Source organism: Sus scrofa, chromosome 4 (assembly GCF_054392235.1).
Source record: "Sus scrofa isolate SSC_HxYL_T2T_F1_AM1 chromosome 4, Sscrofa_HxYL_maternal_Yorkshire_Landrace_v2.0, whole genome shotgun sequence".
Taxonomy (NCBI): domain Eukaryota; kingdom Metazoa; phylum Chordata; class Mammalia; order Artiodactyla; family Suidae; genus Sus; species Sus scrofa.
Genome location: NC_139386.1, coordinates 127,403,910 through 127,423,203, shown reverse-complemented (window position 1 = coordinate 127,423,203; position 19,294 = coordinate 127,403,910). Strand labels below are relative to the sequence as shown.

General features: G+C 46.8%; 1 long non-coding RNA gene across 2 annotated transcripts in view; it reads left to right on the top strand.

Moving 5' to 3' along the window:
• Nucleotides 1-1,084: 1,084 nt before the first annotated feature.
• The window catches only part of LOC110260376 (uncharacterized), an 878,819-nt gene continuing 860,609 nt past the window's right edge, over nt 1,085-19,294 (top strand). For both annotated transcript variants that reach the window (XR_014844693.1, XR_014844694.1), the window contains exons 1-2: nt 1,085-1,197; nt 1,871-2,025. This is a non-coding gene — a long non-coding RNA (uncharacterized LOC110260376). The remainder of the gene's footprint in view (nt 1,198-1,870; nt 2,026-19,294) is intronic.

Genomic DNA, 19,294 nt, shown 5'->3' with positions numbered 1-19,294 from the left:
CTAGCTATTCTCTCTGAAGAACCAAAGGAGGCAATTTTATTTCTGTGCATTCCATTCTTGAGATCGTTATGTTGATTATGTGTATTCTTTTTTGGTGTGGATGTTTGAAATTTCCCTAGGAAATATTTTCTTCTGCCTAAGATTGCATAGAACATCATTTTAACCCATAGTAAATGTTGCTGGGTAGAAAAATGCATGCATTACCACATATTTTTGCAAAGTAAGAGGTTTATATCTTTGTAATTATTTTCAATGTGTGTTTATTGATTTTTATAATACAGGGATATTAACTTGAAAGGGAACAAATTACATACAACAAATTAAGCACTTGCATAGATTAGAAAATCGAGGTAGTGCACTCAAAGCATGACTAATACGAGAGTGTTGCACTTACAGAACTGTGCGGTTTTACATCACATCTGGGAGAATTTCATCCAGCCACTCGTCTGAAAGAATCTTTAACCGAACTGCAGGTGCAGGTTGGCATGCATTTATAGAATCCTAGGATTTTAGAGAAGGGAACCCGAGGAACCCGAGGACCAAAAGAATTAAGAATCGTAGTCAAGATCACACCAAGGTAGTGGCCTGGCCAGTGTTAGAACCTGGTTTCCTGGCCACCAGTCCTGTATTGACTTTCCAAACCTCACACAGAACTCGCCGAGGTCCATTGCCACCATTGATCAGCTCTGTTCCTTCCCCATTCATCAAAAAAGACCACCACCAAACTGATGAGATAATGAGCATGGGCACAGCAGTAAGTTTGGCACAAATTAATGCTCTCTAAATAACCATTCATTCAGTCGACATGTATTTATTCATTCCCGCCCAAGTTGTAGCCATTCATTTCTTTGAGAACAGAATTTTCCTTCCAGTAATTTACTTTAAGTTTTTAGCATAGTGTATAGGGCATATTTTTAAGTGTGTAGGCGAAATATTTCACATTCGCGTGAATCCCTGCCCCCCAGAGCCGGTGCGGCGGCGGGGTCGGGGCGGGGTCGGGGCAGGTGGGCGGCGGGAGCGGACGCGCGCCCCCTGGCGGGCTCCTCGCGGGGGTCACAGCCGGATCGCACATCCGGGCCTCCGGGGTTTAGCGTCCAGAAGCCGCCGCGGGCGGGGAGGTTTCCCGCGAAGGCCCGGGACTGCGGCCCGGCTCGGGGGCGGCGGCGCCGGGTGCCCGGGCGGCCCTGGGCTTGTAGGGTGAGGCTCGGCTTGCTGGGGCGGGTGGGTGGTGGTCGGGCTGGGGAGTGGGTGGGTGGAGGGAGGCCCGCGGGGCTGGCGGACTTGGTGCGGGGCGTGGAGCGGGGCTGTCCGGGGCCTGGTCTTGGGGCTGGGGGCGTCCCGGCCGGGCCCTGGATGCTGGCCCTCCGGGGCTCCACGCGGGGAACTCCTCGCCCCGCCGGCCAGTGGGTGTGCGGCTGGACGCCTGGGCACCCTGGGCAGGTGCCTTCCGACAACGTAGATATATGGTGTATTGGGGCCCCGGTGCTAGTGGTTAATGGTTTACTTTGCTCGATATAACATTAAAAATGCCCCACAGTTTTTGCAAAAAAGAAACCGCACCAAGGAATAAAGTCAGTAATCCCCAAACTCTAAAATTCAATGATATGTGATAGAGTCCTGGAACCCACTGGACTGAAGCTGCTGTGTAAACTAATTTACTGTTAGCATTACCATGTCTGATGTCTTTTTAAAAGCGCGGTGGTAACTGATTCTCACCCTCTTAATGGATCAAAAGCCCCAGGAAGGCGGGATGTACCGAGCCCAGTAGGGCAATGCTTTGAAATGATGGAGTAGCAGGAAGGGGCTGGACATCTTCTGCTGGTCCTGCCTCTCAGACTTTTTCTTTTGATTTCTTTTCCTCCCGGCTCAGTGACCTTTACACATGAAGCTTTTGGGAAAGATGATTTCAAAATGGGTGATAAAAATTCATCGGGATCCTGGGAAGACGCCGTTCCTGGCACCCCAGACCTTGGATCTGCTCGTCTCTAGACCTCGGCGCTCAAATGTGCAGAAATAGACACCATGGTGAGTAGTGATCCGGTATCATTCATTGATCATTGCTGGGCGCTTCCTCCAAAGATGTCTTAGTGGTTTTTAAGAACTGGAAAGCGGCGTTGGAAGGAATAGGGTGTTGGAAACAGTAACAGATTTAGCTGAACCTCCTCTTCAGCAGGACCTGATGTGTCCTTTGGTTTTGAAGTGTGGGTTCACGGCGTATCTTGGCGAGCTTGGGCCAAGGCAGTCTGCTCTAGGCCTGGAGGAGTCTGGGAGTCCTTGCAATTGCCGCGTCTTTTCAGATTGAGAACTGGGGGTTTTTGAGCCGCCCACAGCGGCAGGTGTCTCTAGATCTCTCTGGTTGGTTTCTTGGTTGTTTTCTCTGGTTGTTTCTTGTTTTGATTGGTTGTGCCTTCTCTGTTTGAAATGCGACAGAAATAGTCTTGGTTCCTAGAATATATTTTTTACAAAGTTGTTTTGAATTGGCGTCAGCTTTTCTAATAAGTTGGATAGATTTATTCTTCAATTCATATGTGGAAACCCTGGCATTGCAATTAAGTTTTCTACTTTCATGTGAATCAGTAATTATACCTTTGCTGTCATCTGACCCATGTGTATGTCTCTCTCCTTTTTAAAAAATTTCTAAATTTAATTATATTGCTTCAAATCTTAAATGTTATGTTGGTAAATGTGATGTCTTTTACAGAATAGTCTCCAACTTACAGGTTATTTCTTCCCCATCAGTATATTTTTTTTTAAAAAAAATGCTTATTTGGCACTTAGAAAGCACTTTTCCCAAAGAAATATTATGAAATGTTTAGTTTCTTACACAACTTTTCATCTGTAATGCAGCTGAAATAGTGTATGTTTATTTTGAAAAGTCGAGAGAAAAACAATTGCTGAAATAGCAAATAAGACTAAAAACGTGAAGACTAAGAATGAAACCGATATTTATTTCTATTAATTGCCTAATGCTGGGAAAAGAAAATTTGATCATCAGAGAGTTTCTAAAACTTTAGGGGAACACTTGAAAGGGTTTTCAGGACCATGAAAAGGGTCTTTAATGCATTGGTGTTTGTTTTTCTATTCTTTTATACAGTGTATGGTAGCATTCTTATATATACAACCTTAGCTATAACCAGGGCAATTCTTTGGCTTCACGTATGAATTTAAGAGGGGGGGTATGACGAGAATGAGTAAAGGAATTGCTGTTGAGCAGGTCAGAGCATATACATCAAGAATTATAAATGGGGCTGCTGTGGACTCAGTTGTGACACCCCCGCCCCCGCCAGTTTCCTACGTGGAAGCCCCAACCTCCAAATGTGATGGTATTTGGAGATGGGGCTTTGGGGAGATAATTAGGTTTAGTTGAGGTCACGAGGGTGGGGAATAGTGCCGCCCAGTCTGTGGTGTTTTGTTACAGCAGCATGAGAAGACTAATACAGGGGCCAGTTTATGGGTTTCTGTGACCTTCTTTAGGGGTGAGAGACGGGAATTGTCACAGGGCTCCAGAGTTGAGTTTGCCATCTCTCCTGAAGTGGAAGGACTAGTGTCCTGTGAAGTTGAAGATTCCGGTGATTAGTTTGGAGTCTAAGCTGGTGGGGCAGGAAGGAGCCTGGAAGAGCTCATCCTGGGAGGGACCTGGAGGCTCCCCGTTGCACCTTCATCTCTGTTAGCGCCCCCGTGTGGACAAGGTTAAGGCTGTTGCTGTGTAACGCTGAACAAACCTGGCTGCACTGTGATATTCCGATTTGGAATTTGAAGCTTGATGTGTTTCATTTTTGTTTTTTTGTTTTTGTTTTTTCCCCAAGTAAAGTGCAAGGATTTTTCAATCTCTTTACTTTTTACAATAGAATATTATAAATTATTTTTTAAGACCTCATGACAAGACATTGTTCTTTAATGGCGTTAACAAGCTCTGGTTCCTTTCTCTGAATAATTTTCCTATTTGGTGCTTAAATGAGGGGTCACAGAGTGTTGAGCAGTTGTCTCATAAACTAACCTTTTGTAATGAATTTAACGAAATAGCCTATTTGCATTAAAAGGAAAAAAGTCCAAGACAGGGACTGGTCGTTGTAATCAGTTGCTCATATGTTGGGTTTGGGGCAAAGATGGTGCTGGAATCCTTCGCACATCTCCTCCGATCCAGTTTTGAGAGGAAGTGCATGTGGGTGGGTGTTCAGATTTTTTTCTCAGCGTTTTGCAGATGTTTCCAGATCTCTTTTTGCTGCTGTAACATGGGAATGCTCTCCTCTGTTTGCCTCTCGAGGTTCTTTGGAGGATCAAGCGAGATAATGCTCCTGTAAGCACCTCGAAACGGTCAGGTTCTATGCATGTGCTAATTCTTCTCTGCCTTGTACTTCGAGGCAATGGCTGTACTCAGAGAGATGCATTGAGGGCAACTTCCCGGCCCACGAGCCACAGCTCCACTCTCTTCCCTGCTGCACTCTTGGGCTTACTTCTTAGCGAATGCTAAACGCATGTGGCAGGATCCTGACCCCCAAATCATTACAATGGATAGACTGTGCGCGGAGCTTAAACTATACGTGTGCTCGCTGCAACATGATGGATATAACTGCTTGCTGAGAATTTGATTTATTTTCCAATAGTTTAGCATCCCTCTGCTTTTATCTGATATGACTATTTTACAAGCATGTGTACCAAGCTTGGCTTCAAAATTGCAGGTTATGAAATACAGAAAATGGAACAATTGCCGCGCATAGCAGAAATCTTCCTGTTCAGTCTGTGTGCCGTGTATTTTAAAGTAAGATGGACTGCTGAATGGTGATGGGGGCTTGCCTTGGGCTTCATCATTTTTTCCCCCTGCAGGTGAAAGGAAATGCAAGACTTTCTTCTTGATTTTCAACTTCATATTGTTAGTGGGTTTTTCACAGGCTGGTTTGTGATGATGGGTTTTTGCCTTATCATTTGTTGGCATAATAAAAATGACATGATGATGGGAAAGAGAGTAGTTCCCTTTTAGGATGGAACAGAGCAGCTGATACTCGTGATGAAAACATAGCAGGCTGATGGGGGTGTCCCTCTCTTTCCCATTTCACCTCACCCCCAATCTCTGTTTTTTGAGTAATACACTCACTCGCTGAGAAATGCCCATCAGAAACTCAGTGCTGTTATGTCTGTGCATATGTTTGTGTATTGAATAGACTGGCTGGTTGACAGTCTGTGTCACTTATATGCCATACCAGCATAGGCACACAATTCCTGGAGTGACAGCTTGCTCCCTTGCAGGGTGTATTTATTTCAGCATTCTTACCGGAAATGTCCTTCCTTTCACCTGGTCGGAGTGGACTCTGGGTTGTGAGTAATTGACATCGAAGAACACGGCGCATTGAGGGCTGGTTTGACTCTGCTGGGGGTTTCCTTTAGCTCAGCTGTGAGGAATGGGTGGCTGGGCAGTGAGGGCCCCTGATTGTCCCCATTCGAAGCTGACTTAGGCAGAAGCCAGGTGTGGCAGATCTGGGAAACTTGTGCTGGCATCGCAGGTAGAAGGCGCATTCACGGGCAGTGCAGAGCTGACATGGTGCTGAAATGTGCACCTGCTCATCGAATGCATCCGGGATGGGGCGTCCGTCATCTGGGACCTTTCTCCAGGACCGCGTATGTGCCAGCGCCTTACCATGCTTGCTGAAATCTCAGATTCAGGACCTTGTGAATAACTCTCCCAGCTTCGTGGTTAGACAGCGGCCTGACGACTTCGGTTCCCTGTACGCCTTGGCACGCCTGAGGGTTTCCGTTTTGGGGATCCTGCCTCATGCTTCTCTTTCCATCGCTCCGCTGTTTATCTGGGATGATTGATCGTTTGATTATTTTAAGTCTATACAGAGAATTTAGCAATTATCTCAGAAAAGCAGATGTCTTCTGTTTTATCTTGATCATAGTTCCTTAAGTGGCTTCCCATACAGGATAAATGCCTAAAGTGTAGCGAGCATTTACTGTATTTCAGGCACTGGGCTAAGCACTTTACATGGCTCTCATAACACTCATATGAGGTAGATGCAATAATTATCTCCATTCTATAGAAGGAAACTAAGGTACAGAGAGGCTGAGTGACCTGTCTAAGGTCACACCACGGCCAGTGGTAGAGAAAGATGCAGCTCCAAGCCTTTTGATCCTAGAGTCTGAGTTCTTAACCTGTACCTTGGCATTCATCAGTCACAGCAAATATTTTTCAAATGCTTTCAGTGTATTAGATTCTGATTTAGGTGTTAAGTCTCTCTTGGGAGCTGGTATTTGAACTTGGACCTTCATGAGAGGGAGCCACAGACATGGGAGGAAAGAGCAAACTGCGGAGGCAGAGGCCGTGGGTGGGGACATAAACGCGGTGTTTAGAGACCACAGGCAGGTCAGTGTGTGAGTGCGCGGAGTGGAGGGGAAGTGACGAGAGGTGAGAGCCGGGAGGTGAGTGGGGCTTTGTGGCATGAAAGTGTCTTCAGGGAGGACATCAAAGCGTCCTGTCTCTTCTGCCTCCGTATGTGGTGGTTTGTGCTTGACACGATGCTTAACTGCCTGTGGCTCCCCAGGCCGCATGCACTGTCACGCCTCTGTGGCTGGGCCTTTGCTTCTCTTGCCCGGAGCATCCTCTCTCGACAGTGGTGCCTGGCCAGCTTAGTCCTCCTCTGAGACTCAGCTCAGGGGTCATTTCCTATGGTGGGGCTTCTCCAATGTCCCAGACTTCCCTTGGTCCTCCTCTGAATACTCAGTGTCTTTATAATTTGTCATATGATGCTGCCTGAGAACAAAGGGTATGTGTGCTCATCCTTGTATCCCCGCTGCCCAGGCCCACGTGCAGCTTATAGAAGGTAATGGGTGTGCATTACACTCACTCAAAGGCAAATTAAACTAAAGAATGCGAATGTCTCAGGGCAAACAGAAGCATAGCAAATTGAGCACAAGTTGGAGTTCCAGACTTGGGAGTTAGCTGTGTTGGCATTCTTCCCTCTCCGCTCCTCTCCTCCTCCTCCTCCTCCTCTCCCTCTCCCCTTTTTCCTCCTCCTCCTCCTTCTCCTTCTTCTGATCGTGTGCATGGCATGTGGAAGTTCCCAGGCCAGGGGTCAAATCTGAGACACAGCAGTGACGATGTCAAATCCTTAACCTCTAGGCTACGAGGGAACTCCCATTCTCCTTTCTAAGGGTTGGTTGGGGGTTCCTACCTTCTTTATAGCAGGAGATAGCCTATCAATAGTACTGCTCATCAAGGCTAACACAGTATCCGCTTTGTCTCATTTAATTCTCACAGTAACCTGTGGGAAAGTTACTCGTGTTTTTCCATTTGACCATTGAGGAAACTAAAGAGATTTGCTAATGTCCCCAAGGACTCACAGCCAGTTAGGGGTGGAGCTTGGATTCAAGCTGGGGTTTGACCCCCAACACCATGCTGTTGACTGTGACGCAGTGGTAGCCATTCTAGACAAAAGCTGATTCACTTGGTGTTTTCATCATCCACGCCTGATGGCTCTGGAGCTCCCTGAGATCCCCTGGAGGGTTTGCGTGGAGGCAGCAGCTCTCAACAGCAGCCATCAGAGAATGTTGAAGCGCAGAGGATTCTGGGCACTACCCCCCCCCCCCGCCCCGTCACTGCAGCCAGATCACACCCCCTGATTCTCAACACGCACCGGGTACATTCCCGCCCCTGTGCTGGTGCCCAGAGGCTCCCTCCACTCTCCTCGCCCGAGTCCCCTTTCTCCTCCAAGGCGTTGCTCGGTTGTGAACTGAACCTCACGTGGTTAATAAATACAGGTAATAATAAGAATTTAAAAGGAGTAAACATTTATAGGATTCTGCCTACATGCCATGTATCATCTCATTTAATTCTGCAGTGCTCTGGGAGGCTGGTACTGTTCTTATCTCTGTGTTAAGGAGGTGGAGAAAATGAACAGAGTGGTTATCGAGTAGGAATAAAGGACTACAACATTGTAGGATTTTTTTCCCCACCTCCCATTTTTCCCATTCAGAGCTGCCTTTTCCACATTGGGTGCAGCCTCGGTGGGAAAGCTAATCGGGGGGCCTTCCACACCTCCCCCCATGCTGTCACCCACTGCGGCCTGGCAGTGACATGTGACCCTATCAGGGCCAACCAGCTTTTCTCTGGAGACACTAAGCTTGATCAGACTAACACCTGAGTGGAAAAGCAGCTGGAGACGGTTCCCCCAAGCTGCGCCCTGTCAGGTCATCAATTTGCTGCTGATGCCTTGATCCCAGAGCGACCTTTATTCTTGCCTGTCCTGCATCCATTTTATTTATTTATTTTTTTGCTCCCCTTTCAGTTCTGCGAGCTGCTTTGGATACACCCTCTTCTTGCTTAAGCAAGCTCGAGTGGCTTTCCAGAGTTTATAGCCAAAGAATCCTGTCAGATATAATTAATAACAGTGACATTCTTCCCATGTTGTGTGACACACCTTCCTCAGTCACCTGGAGGATCCCGAAAATATCCCTTCCTTCGTGGACTGCCAGAGGTTCCTGGAATACTCACCGTCATTGCCACCTCTGGGTTCCATCAGTTTCGGCTTTGGTTCTCTCCATAACCACTCCACAAGTGTATGAGTGGAATCATATCTTCTGGTCCTTTTTTTTTTTTTTTTTTTTTGTCTTTTTGTCTTTTTGCCATTTTCTTGGGCTGTTCTCGCGGCGTATGGAGGTTCCCAGGCTAGGGGTCCAATCGGAGCTGTAGCCACCGGCCTACGCCAGAGCCACAGCAACGTGGGATCTGAGCCGCATCTGCAACCTACACCACAGCTCACGGCAACGCCGGATCGTTAACCCACTGAGCAAGGGTAGGGACCGAACCCGCAACCTCATGGTTCCTAGTCGGATTCGTTAACCACTGCGCCACGACGGGAACTCCCTTCTGGTCCTTTTTTTTGTCCACGCAGCGCTGGACCCGGGGGCTGTCCCTCACTGACCGAGGAACCTGACAGCCTCTTTAAGGAGATGCAACGTCTGGGGCAAAGTGCAGTTTTTCTCCCTGCCTCCCTCAATTTTAGACGGTGAGAAAGCTGGCTTCCCGGCTGATTTGTAATCTTTGCTCTGGTGCTGCTGAATTTGTTTTGACATGACTGATATCAGGTGTTTATAGTTCTGGATTTAAAATTCTGTTAGTTATTGGTGCAGTTGCCCATGGTCTTGTGGCCCCACCCTCAGTAAAGAGGGGATGTACTTTCCAAGAAGGTTAGCCTGGGAGAATCATCGAGGCCAACTTGGAAGAGAAGAGAAAGCAGCACCAGGAAAGCCCTACTCTGCAGCCTCGGCAGGAGCCAGGTGTTGCCCCTGGTTTTCTGGGGAAGGTGTGGGCCTCGGGCTGGGAGTGTGACTGTGTCCTCAGCAAGGGGGGGTCCGTTCTCCTCTAACGCCGCTGCGTCACATGCACTGTTTGCGTCCCCCCTTCACCATCGGGTTCGAAGATCCTCCAGCACCCTGAGCATCGGGCCCTGGACACGGTCTAGGTCCGCTGGAGATGAGCGCGTGCTCGCAGGCGGGCTGATGTTCCCCTTGATTCATCTGCCTGAGGCGGATTGTTGCCTTTGTCTGCCCCGGACCTGCTCATGCCTTTTCTGGTCGCAATCGCATTTCATTTGGGAGCGCTTCTTCCTGCGTCACTCTTTCTGTGCTTCAGCCTCACTGTCCGCTCCAGGCTGGGCACGTGGTCTACCCATTTCACCCCCTCAGGTCATCCTCTAAAAAAAAGGAAAGAAATACAACCCTAAGGTTTTCTTTGAAACTTCGGGAAGAGGCCTTTTCCTCCAGGTTTGCTGCCATCTATGAGATACCAGAAAACGGACGTGGAGCTGCTGGCAGCCTTCTTGCCACGCAGTGGAGTGATGGGTTTAGAGGGGCACCTTTCTGACGACAACGTGGGAGCAGCTGAATCCAGCCTTGGCCGTCCAGAGCTACCCCGGCTTCTCGTCGCGCAACCCAACACATTTCTTTTTTCCTCAAGCACTTTGGTTCCTGACGGGTCTGCCCACCGCGAGTTCTGAGGAGCCCCGGGACCAGTGCCCTCCACAGGAGAGAGGGCCCGTAACTTCTGGGGACAGGAACGCTCTCAGCCTCTAAAGTGCTGCTTGTATTTTTCACCCGGCAGCTCCAGTGGAGAATAGTCCGCAGAGGGGGAGAGTGACTTCTCTGTCACCTTGAACTAACGTAGGAGAGATCTGTGCAGGTGACCAGGGTGCCCAGAAGGGTCCCCTGGTATGGAGGGAGCTGCGTGGCTTGGACTATTAATGCCGAGAACAGCCACCGTGTGAAAGAAAAGGAAAACATCCTTCCCTCCTGTTCTTTTTTTTTAAGTTGCAGATATTAACTGGGGAAACAAACTTTCAAGAACAGATTTTTTTTTTCCCCACCAAAAAACAGGCATCAGAGTTTTTGTAAGATCTGGTACTCTTATTTTTTTGGGCGGGGTAGGAGCGACTGAGAGCTAGCCGAGGAGAAGGGGTTGCCCCTTTGCGGTCATCACTGCTAGCGCCTCCTGTCTCTGCGGGATGGCGTGTCCCAGATCGTGACTTACGACTGGATGGGCTTCCCTGGAACCTGAGGCCATCAGAGTACGTGCTTGCTCGGGAACGTGCCACGACGTCATCTGTCCTAAGGAGTCAACTTGTCACAAACCTAAATTCTTTGCAGTTAACTCTAGTTTGGAGCCACTTGATTTTCACAGATCAGAGAAGTGGAGCGACGTTTGTCTGATTGAAGGCTGAGCCGCCCCAGGAGGGTCTAAGGACCGGATGAAAGTGAGGTAGAAGCAAGCAGGTGGACGTGCACAGAGCCAGACACACGGACTGTGAGGCGAGATGGACGGGACCAAGGGTGTTATTGGTGAGAGAAGAACAGGGAGACGGTGGAAAATAAGGGAAATGAGACGTGCTCTTAGAACTCCTCTGGGGCTGAGAGTGGGTTGGCTGTAGTCAGTCTAAAACCTTGGTGACATTTCAGATGAACTGCATGGGTGGCTTTCTCAGGGGAAAGAGAGACAGGAGAGCACCCGGATCCTTTGGAGGTGTCTTAGGAAACTGCGTCATATCCTGAAAATGGAAAGGTGTTTGGATTTGGAAATAATGCAGAAGTGTGTGTGTGGGGGGGTTCATCTGCCGTGATAGCCCTTCACTGTGAGCTCTTTAGACCCCTGCCTCTTAACTCTGCCTGATTTTTATTCCCACATGATGTGTACTGATTTGCATAGATATGTGTTAACTGGGATGCTGCCATTTGAAAGTAGTGGATTTTTTTCATCCCTTTGAGTTTCCGAGGGTCCTTGCTTTGGGGGGAGGTGTGTAGTTGTAAAGTGGCCGCAAAGCAAGCCCCTGTGTGCGGAGACCTGCTTCCATTCACTGCTCTGTGGAAGCGGATGGTGCATGGAGTTAAGGCGGATTCTGTGGTGGGAGGAACGGAGCCCCCTCCTCCAGGCCTTTGGTCAAATCCACCCTCGCAGGGAGGAGCCGCCCCTTCTGACTCTGCGACCCTCCCCCAGCCTCCCCCTGCCCCTTTCCTGCTTGATTGTTCTCGAATGCGCTTATCACCATTTGACAGACTATATTTTTTTATGTTGTGCTTCATTCTCCCTGCTCCTACCCCAGAATGGAAGTGCCACATGGGGTGTGATTTTAGTCTCTCGTATTCGTTGCTCCAGGGCCTCGCACGGAGCCAAGTACACTGCGGTCTTGGTACATAGTTGCTAAATGTTCACTGACTGGCAGACTGAGGGACTGACTGGCTTAGACCCTATTCTCTTTTTTTATGCTGCTTAATTTTTTTACCGAGAGTTTCCGGGGACGTCATCGTGCTTGCCCGCCCAGCGTCTTGGAGGGCATTCAGGGAAGGCGGGCAGGCCTGCCTGGCGATGTGCGCTCTCTGTGTCACCTGGCTTATTGCTCGTAAACCTGGGGGTTTGAGCCCATCTCTCTTGACTCCAAATTCACTGTCCTCCCCAGCCCCTCTCCCAAGTCTCAGCAGACAAGTGTTGTTTGCATAGAACCTAGCAGATCCTTTGGGGTAGAAAGAGTGGTGGAATGTTCTGGGCTGAGTACCCCACAGCATCCCCCTTGTCCCATTATCGTGGTCTGAAATGCGTGGCTGAGAGGCTCTCGCCTGCCACAGTGAGGTCAGGGACCATCTGTATGGGAACAGCACCGCGCCAGCTGCAGCCTCAAGTGTTGCGGCTCCGTGCCAGGCGTCATAAACCCCGACCAGGCTCTCTGTACACGTTTCGTGCGCAAGTCTTAACCCACCCATTGGCCCTGGGGCCCCCGCAGAAGAGAGCAACCCTCTGGGGTGGGTAGACCTGGAGGCTGACGGTCGTAATAACAAAACTCATGTTTGTCCAGAGATTTACAACCACATTTCTTTAACAGTAACATCAAATTTGACTGAAAACATTTCAAAAGGAAGTCTCCTGTTAAAACAGGACAGACACAAGCCTGTCTGCTTTGCAGACGAGGGAAGCTGAGGCCTGGACAGATTGTGCAGTTAGTTTAATATTAGACTTAATATTCGTAAGGGACAGAATGGAACTCTCAGCTCAGGATTTCTCAAGCTAAGATTGATGGGGTGTTTTTGTTTTTGTTTTTGTTTTATCATTACAAAGTGTGGCACGCGTAAGCATCACTTGGAGAGGTCACATGCCCCCAGACATTCTGATTCAGGGGACACATCCAAGAATGTGTATTTCTGCAAACTCCCGGGTGATGCTGATGCTGCCGTCTGCTGGCCGCGTGTTGAGGGGCACTGACCCCGGGGTCGGAGCAGATGGTACAGTTTCCTGTGCAGCTGGGCTTCCCTGCAGCCAGCTCCCCCAGCCTCCGAATGACACACCCGACGTCATTTCCTGCTACACAGCCTTGCCTACTCCACTGCAGCCACACGGGGCTCCCTGCTGTTTTGTGAGCAGGCCCTGCACACTCGCACCTCAGGGCCTTTGTACTCGCTTTTCCTTCTGCCTGGAATGTTTTGATTCCTAAGTAGCCACGTGGCTCACACCCCCTTTTCTTTCTTCAGCCTGTCGGATGGTATCTCTGCAGTGACGCCTCCTCGACCATCCCCACCCCTGGGGCTCTGTCTCTGCTACTTTCTATGGTGTTTATCATCTTGAAAAATCCAGGCAATTATTTAATATGTTCACTGACAGCCTGCGCACTCTGGAGTGTAAACTCTGAAGCTGGATCTTTGTCTTTTCACGACTGTATCTCCAGCACCTAGGACAGCGCCTGCCCTAGAGCAGGGCCTTAAAAATAGTTGCTAAAGAAGGAAGGAGGGAGCAGAGTCAAGGGCTCTGCCATCTAGGAAACCCACAGCTTCTTATGTTAAAAAAAAAGAGGAAAATTTGTCTTTGTTTACTTGGGTGAGAAAATAATGTATTTTTAAACCTTTAATCAATTTATTTGAATTTGATCAATTAATTTTTTGTCCTTGGTCTCCTTCCCAGCTCCCCAGAAACAAGCTCTACCATGAATGTCGAGTGTTTTCTTTCCGTGAGTGGAAATAGATCTCTCTACAGGTAGCAATGTGCATCTCAAACATCTCAGCTTGGGAAAAGGAAAGTTGCAGAATGAGTTTTTACAACATAATGTCTTTAATTGAAACATCTCCCCATAAAGCAGCTCTGTATATATGTTGTTCCTCCATTAAATAAGAAGTTCATCGAGTGAACGAGAGCACTTGGGGGAAGTTCTGGAAGAACCAGTTCCATTTAAGAATAACTCTCCATAAAGGAAATCTTTATCAAAGAGGAGGGAATGACGATCTAATACTGTTTAAGATAATGTCAGTTTCATTTTACGCATTCTCTTGAGTTTGTAGGGATTTTCTAAAACTTTACGGTGATAAAATCTAGAGAAATACTTACATAGGTGGGTTTGATTTCACTCACTGAATATTTCTACAGTTGAAAGAAGTCCTTGGGAATGAAATAGATACCTAATTGATTAGTGATTAGTTTCATTCTTTCTTGGTGTATGGTACTTGGGGATAAAGATTTCCATACTGTATTTGTTTGCAGAACTTCATTTAGCAAACCTTTGGTCTTGGTGACTATATAAATTGGCAATTACATGCACTTTAAACAGAGGAATATTGTGTTGAATTAAATTGTACAGTGGTTTGGGTTGAACCTAGCTCATGCTAGCAAGTCTTTTGCTTATTAAATCCGTGCAATAGCTATAAAATATTTACATTATCTGAAGAGTTTTACTCTTTTACAAAACAATCACGTTATCAGCTGGCTTCTTGGAGCGTGAAAATAATATGATATTAAAATATATTTGAATTGTGAATCATATTTGATGACACATGTTCTTTTCTCCTTGCTTCGTTTATGCACAGGGCTCAATCCTGGGCACTGGCTCTTGGAGCTCCTGTCAGAGAACCCCTTGCGTCAGAGGAAGGGGAAAGAGGGCTCAAGGGCTCCGGACTTTGCTCAAGGCTGCCTCCTGCAGGCAGGAAATATTTTGAATGTTTGTTTTTCTTTAAATTTCATAAGAGTTACCATTTTATTCTGGAGTAATTTTCTTTAAAAGATATATATTTACATTTGCTTACAAGTTAAATTACTTCATTTTTTTATCTCAACATCTTGAAGCAAAATTGATACTCCAGAGAAGATGAACCTTGTTTATTCTGGCATTTTATGACATTTCTCTAGGTCGATGGGAACACAAGAGTGATAAACATAACTATAAGGTATCATGTTAAACTTGTGGGAAACTATATTTTCACTGCTTCATTGGCTTAATATTTCTTTTGTGTATCTTACAACAGATTTAGGTCGGGTTTTTTTTTTTTTTTTTTTTTTTGCCAATCCTATGGCATGTGGAAGTTCCTGGGGCTGGGATCGAACCTGCGCCACGACAGTAACCCAAGCCACTGCAGTGACAGTGCTGGATGCTTAGCGTGCTGTGCCACAAGGAAACTCCTAGGACTTTTTAAAACCAATTTTTTTTTTCTCTGCCTTGGTTTATCCGATTATGAAATAAGATGAGAAAGTTCCTGGGGGCTCTTCAGATCTAGGTAACCATACATCAAGTTACATGGACAGTAGCCAGCATTTGCTGAGTGTGGATCACGTGTCAGGTGCTGTTTGATGTGCTGCCTGTGGATGATTTTTTTAGTTCTCACAACTGTCCTATGACGCTTTTATCATGCCCATGTTTAGATGAAGAGTCCACAGCACTTGCAAGTCAGGAGACCACTTCCCTGGTTTTTCAGAGACTCTCCTAATTATGATCAAATAAGTTCTGCAAAGTCTGCATATTATGCCGTACTGGGGAGTCACAATGACAGTATAATACAGGCCCTGGAAAGTGTAGCAGTGGGGAAAAGAAGCAAAATATTCCTTCCTCCCTTAATTTTGTTTAATAAAAAATTTCCTAAAATAATTTAATCACACAGGGGCTCTTGACTGTGCCTTCTCTTGCAGAACAGTTATTACTAAACCTAGGAGTAGTGTTCTTGGAACAGACTTGGAGAATTAGCTGCTAAGCCCCAAGCTCTGGGAAAGGACATGGGGCTGCGGTTGGGGACAGGAATTCTTAATTCGGATGCTTTGAAAACTGAAGAAGCAGTGTGCTGGATCCTTGGCATAGCTTTTGGGGAGAACTGTAGTTAATTCAGCACATATGAGAATCTATCCATAAAGTGATAATAGCTGAGAACTAGGAGAGATTTTTCGATTTAATCCAGTAAACACTGAGCACTTCCTGTGTGCCCGATGCTGTTCTAGATGTTTGGGACACAGCAGTGAGTGAAACAGGCATGTGTCTCTCCCCTTACGGAGGAGAGACACAATAAAGAAAGTGACTGAGTAATTATCTTTTATACAAGAAAGAGAATGGCCTCAAACCCAAATTTTGAGATTTCCTTTTTTTTTTTTTTTTTTCCATTTTAGGGCCACACCTGTGGCATATGGAATTTCTAGGCTAGGGATCAAATCAGAGCTGCAGCTGCTGCCCGATGCTCCAGCCACAGCTATAGCAATGTGGGATCCGAGCCGTGTCTGCGACCTGCACCACAGCTCACGGCAATGCTGGATCCTTAACCCACTGAGTGAGGCCAGGGGTCAAACCCGCAACCTCATGGATATTAGTTGGGTTTGTTACTGCTGAGCCACAACGGGAACTCCTGAGATTTCTGATAGAATGTTTCAAAATACTCCTTTAGATGAGAGCGGAGGCTTATCGAAGGCAAGGCCATGGGAAGACTCCTTGGTGCAAGCATTCATTCACTGTCTGGAGAGAAGTACAGATTGGTCAGAAAACAACAACACGCTCATCTGCTTGTAATTGTCACTGTGGATTGGAACTTTTAAACAGTGTGTGTCATAGAGTATTCCTCCCTGGAAGAGGTTTTTTTTTTTTTTTGTCTAAGTCTAAACAATTACCATAGTTACTAGTGAGTTTTGATATATATAAGCTTCCAGTTAGCACATTGTATTACTTGCTCTTTAGTAAACATTGTGGTCTGCAGGAAAATGAATTTAGATTGTGAAATGCCCTCCCCTGCCCACCCCACTCCAACTTCCGCCTCCTAGGAAGTTCACGATCCTTAGAATTTGCCTCAGGAGCACGCCTGCCTCCTGTCCCTGGCTTAGTAGCTGTGCTTGTGCTTAAATAGGAGGTTTGACGTAAATAATAACAGCAGAGTCATTGTAGAGGCAAAGAAGTGGGATTTAGGTTCTATGAGGTCTGTCACTGTATGACCACCTGAGAATTCATTTATGTTTTCCACTTAAAGCCATAAAACAGAGTGTGAAGAACGGGGTGTCAGAGGTTTGTTTGGCAAGTAAAAATTTTAGTTTATAGAAGAGATATTTTTCGGCATTTGAACAATATCTTTAAAATAGAAATGCACCTTTAGAAAGTTCTTATTATTTAATTGTCACTGAACCGCCATTTATTCACTTCTGAGGCAAAAGTTATATAGGTTTAAGTTTTTCTTTTTTTCCACAAAATACATAAATTTGATGAAAATTATTAACCCATCACTTTTATTTCTTTTTCGTAATGTAATATTTCGTTTATTTTTTCTGTGTTTATTGTTAAGTTTTATTACTGGCATTCTTATGTATAGGAAAATCAATTAAAGAAAATGTTTACATTTCTGATTCTCCTCTGGCTATTTTTATTATTAATTTCCCAGTTATTCTTAAAGCCACTTCTGTTGAAAGGGGAAGAGAGAAAAAAATGGCCTGCTCCGAGTGTCAGACACGCTAGTTGTGTCACTGGACTTGAAGAAGATTAAGATTCCCCTTTGGAAGTTAGATGTTTCTGCCCAGCTAATTGCATGTCTTGCGACAGGCCTAATAACTTTTAACCAGCCGTCCTTGATTGTATGACGTCTGTAACACTGACCCTTTCCCCCCGCTAACAAGAGAGAATTTTTGGAATTGGTTTTCTCAGGAGCCTTTTTCCTCTGGGCAAGTTTGAAGTAAAAACAGGAACCCACGTGTATAATTACTGAGTCTGAGAAGTTGCTTTACCATGTCTTTGATAAGAACTGTTTTTAAACACCCAAACAGGGAAGGGTGAGGGCGTGTGGCAGCCTCGGTGGGGTGTCTGTGGTGGCAGTTTAGAATGCACTTTAGCCTCGCTGAGCAGGTCACTTCAAGTAGCGACATGGCAGACGTGGAGTTCACCGTGTGAATATCTGGGGGAACAGCATTCCAGGGAGAGGGACTCGAATGTGCAAATGCCCTGAGGCAGAGAGTTTGAGAGAAAAGCAAGAGGTTGGTGCGGCTGACGTGGAGGGAGTGAGGGGTTTGGTAGCGCTGCTGTGGGGACTGCAGAGGTCCGTCCTCTACTCGGGTGTCATGCCTCGTTTAAAATACCCTTTAGGAGTTCCCGTCGTGGCGCAGTGGTTAACGAATCCGACTAGGAACCGTGAGGTTGTGGGTTCGGTCCCTGCCCTTGCCCAGGGGGTTAACGATCCGGCGTTGCCGTGAGCTGTGGTGTAGGTTGCAGACGCGGCTCGGATCCCATGTTGCCATGGCTCTGGCGTAGGCCGGAGGCTACAGCTCCGATTCGACCCCTAGCCTGGGAACCTCCATATGCCGCGGGAGCGGCCCAAGAAATAGCAACAACAACAACAACAAAAGACAAAAAAAAAAAAAAAAAAATCCCCTTTAAAGCCTCCTCTTTTTGTCTTTCCCTCCTGAGATTTTAAATGAATGTCTTCATTTAAAAATCCTATAGCGTTTGGTTTTAGCTTTTTATATTCTGCTTTGTTTTAAAGCCTTGGCTTCTAGTCTTACCCACCTTCCTGAATTTTTAGCTGTTTAAGGGCACAGCTGTATTGAATCTCCTTCATTCAGTTATTCCTCCGCAGTTGATTGAGCACAGCTCTGTTCCAGGACCTGTGCTAGTCCTTACGGAAGAGCATAATCCCGAAGGCTATGCCATCCTAAAGTAGGCCACCCCCAAACGTGCCTCTTTGGCATGTCGATTCTGTTGAGCTGTAGGCACTTGAAAAGCAGCAAATGCCAGAGAAGCTTTCTCTGACCTTCACTTGTCTGCCTCACGTCAGATCCTCCAAAAGGAACACGGCCGTTACCAGTCCCCTCAGGAGTTTCATCGTCCAGGGAAGTCGACTCTATCACAAGAGAGGCGAAGAGAAGCTGACACCACACCCAGATAAACGGTTGCAAACTATTGCACCTCCCGTGTGTTCTTCGAAGGGCCATTCGTCTTCCCTGGAAATTATTGGCTGCCCCCTGTTTTGTCTACATCCCTCCTCCCCTTTCCCCGTTCAGGTGGTATTAATGGTATTCGGGCCTGAGTTCTAAGCCGCCTCTGAGTTACTCGTTTTCCCTGGGCGTCTCCCGTGTTTACACGGGAACTACATGTTAACAAAACTTTCTTGCCATCCCATCTCTGTCCCATCTCTCTTTTATTGACGGGGTCTCAGCCAAGAACTCAGGAGGGTAGAGGAAAAATTAGTTTTCCTTCTCGACAATCCTCTACCCTCAGGGAGCTCATCATTTATAGGAAGACATAGGGGTAGAACAGTATTTACAGCATAATATCAAAGGTATTACTGGGGCATGGAGAGAGGCGTGGACTCGGGGAACTAGATTGGGGACAGGTGTCATCAGGGACAGCTCGGAAGGAGAGGATACCACGTAGACAAGGTGCATTTAGTGCCTTGAGCTGTAACTAGCACCCACTGGAGAAGCTTTCTTTAGTCGAGGAGTTAGGCATTTTGAGGTGACTCTTTCCTGCAGAGTAAGGGTTATGGGGGTGTGTGGGGAAGGTGCAGCCTCTTAGCTTTTACTCTTGTTTTTAAATTTATATTAAAAATT